General features: G+C 53.7%; 1 non-coding gene across 1 annotated transcript; it reads left to right on the plus strand.

Moving 5' to 3' along the window:
• Positions 1–539: 539 nt before the first annotated feature.
• LOC144423639 (small subunit ribosomal RNA) lies at positions 540–2,349 on the plus strand. Its single transcript, XR_013476104.1, has one exon. It is a non-coding gene; the product is annotated as a small subunit ribosomal RNA (ribosomal RNA).
• Positions 2,350–2,500: the final 151 nt, after the last annotated feature.

Below are 2,500 nucleotides of genomic sequence, written 5' to 3' on the forward strand. Positions count from 1 at the left end.
TAACCTAACCCTAGGTAAGGCATGTCAGAGCGAAAGACAGTAATTTCGAATGAGCCAAGAAAGAGCGGTGCGGGGCCGGTCGGAGCGCACCCTTTTCTCGGTGGCTGGCGGGCGAGAGAGTGCTGCGTCGCCGGCATCGGCGTCGAAAGAAGCCGAGCCGAAAAAAGTTAAAGTACAAACGCGATGCTAATGAGCGAGCCGTTGTCTCGACTAATATGTAGGGGGCGTTCGATCGAGCGTCTGGCTTGAGCGCTTGTCGGCCTAGCAGAACGGTCGCATTGTTATGCCCGGGTTTTAGGCACCGCTGCAGGCGGCCGGCAGAGCTCTTGTTTGTGCGAAACTGAATGGATCGAGCCCGAGAGAGGGCGAGCAAAGAAAAAACGCAAATCGCTCCGCCTGGCACTGCCGGCGAGAGCGTGGACGTCGCGGCCAGCGACTGTCGAAGCTGAGTACGGCCGCAGGCGATCGCCTCGGTCTTAAACGAATGCGACGAGCACGCGCCGGGCGGCCCAGCAAGGGCCGAGCGCAGCTGTCGCAGCTATCTGGTTGATCCTGCCAGTAGTGATATGCTTGTCTCAAAGATTAAGCCATGCAGGTGCAAGTACGAGTTCTCGTAAAGCGGAACTGCGAATGGCTCATTAAATCAGTCTTGGTTTATTTGGTCTCGTAAGCGAAGTGGATAACTGTGGTAATTCTAGAGCTAATACATGCATTAAGCGCCGACTTCGGGAGGCGCGCTTTTATCAGATCAAAACCGACCGGGTTCGTCCTGTGACGTTTGATGACTCTGGATAACCACGCGGATCGTACGGTCTCTGCACCGACGACGTATCATTCAAGTGTCTGCCCTATCAACTGTCGAAGGTACGCTACGTGCCTACCTTTGTGATAACGGGTAACGGGGAATCAGGGTTCGATTCCGGAGAGGGAGCCTGAGAAACGGCTACCACATCCAAGGAAGGCAGCAGGCGCGCAAATTACCCATTCCCGACACGGGGAGGTAGTGACGAAAAATAACAATACAGGACTCTAACGAGGCCCTGTAATTGGAATGAGTACATCCTAAAACTCTTAACGAGTATCCATTGGAGGGCAAGTCTGGTGCCAGCAGCCGCGGTAATTCCAGCTCCAACAGTGTATGCTAAAGTTGTTGCGGTTGAAAAGCTCGTAGTTGGATTTTGGGCGAGCGCCGCCGGTCCGTCGCAAGGCGTGTCACTGGTTGCGTTCGCCTCACCTTCGGTTCTCCGTCGGTGCTCTTGACTGAGTGTCGGCGGTGGCCGATAAGTTTACTTTGAAAAAATTAGAGTGTTCAAAGCAGGCTGTTCGCCTGCATAGTGTTGCATGGAATAATGGAATAGGACCTCGGTTCTATTTTGTTGGTTTTCGGAGCACGAGGTAATGATTAAGAGGGACAGACGGGGGCGTCCGTACTCTGCCGTTAGAGGTGAAATTCTTGGATCGGCGGAAGACGAACTACTGCGAAAGCATTCGCCAAGAATGTTTTCTTTAATCAAGAGCGAAAGTCAGAGGTTCGAAGACGATCAGATACCGTCCTAGTTCTGACTATAAACGATGCCAACTAGCGATCGGGAGGCGTTACCATGACGACCTTTCCGGCAGCTTCCGGGAAACCAAAGTCTTTGGGTTCCGGGGGAAGTATGGTTGCAAAGCTGAAACTTGAAGGAATTGACGGAAGGGCACCACCAGGAGTGGAGCCTGCGGCTTAATTTGACTCAACACGGGGAAACTCACCCGGCCCGGACACAGGTAGGATTGACAGATTGAGAGCTCTTTCTTGATTCTGTGGGTGGTGGTGCATGGCCGTTCTTAGTTGGTGGAGCGATTTGTCTGGTTAATTCCGATAACGAACGAGACTCTGGCATGCTAAATAGTTACGCGACCTTCTCGGTCGGCGTCTAACTTCTTAGAGGGACTAGTGGCGTTTAGCCACACGAGATTGAGCAATAACAGGTCTGTGATGCCCTTAGATGTCCGGGGCCGCACGCGCGCTACACTGAGTGAAGCAGCGAGTGTCTAACCTAGGCCGAAAGGTCCGGGTAACCCGTTGAACCTCATTCGTGATTGGGATAGGGACTTGCAATTGTTTCCCTTGAACGAGGAATTCCCAGTAAGCGCAAGTCATCAACTTGCGTTGATTACGTCCCTGCCCTTTGTACACACCGCCCGTCGCTACTACCGATTGAATGGTTTAGTGAGATCCTTGGATCGGCCCCGTCGCGGCTGGCAACGGCCGCGTCGGCGTGTCGAGAAGACGATCAAACTTGATCATTTAGAGGAAGTAAAAGTCGTAACAAGGTTTCCGTAGGTGAACCTGCGGAAGGATCATTACCGAAAGTGGTGGTAGGCCCCGGCCGACCGCGCACTTAATTGTCTTTGGGTGCCGCCGAGAGGGCGGCCGTCAATCGGGGTTCCGCCCCGTGCGACACGCGTAACACGTTGGCATAGCAAGGCAGCCGAGTGCGATGGTGGCTTCTGGGCA

This window comes from Styela clava, chromosome 5, assembly GCF_964204865.1.
Source record: "Styela clava chromosome 5, kaStyClav1.hap1.2, whole genome shotgun sequence".
Taxonomy (NCBI): Eukaryota; Metazoa; Chordata; class Ascidiacea; order Stolidobranchia; family Styelidae; genus Styela; species Styela clava.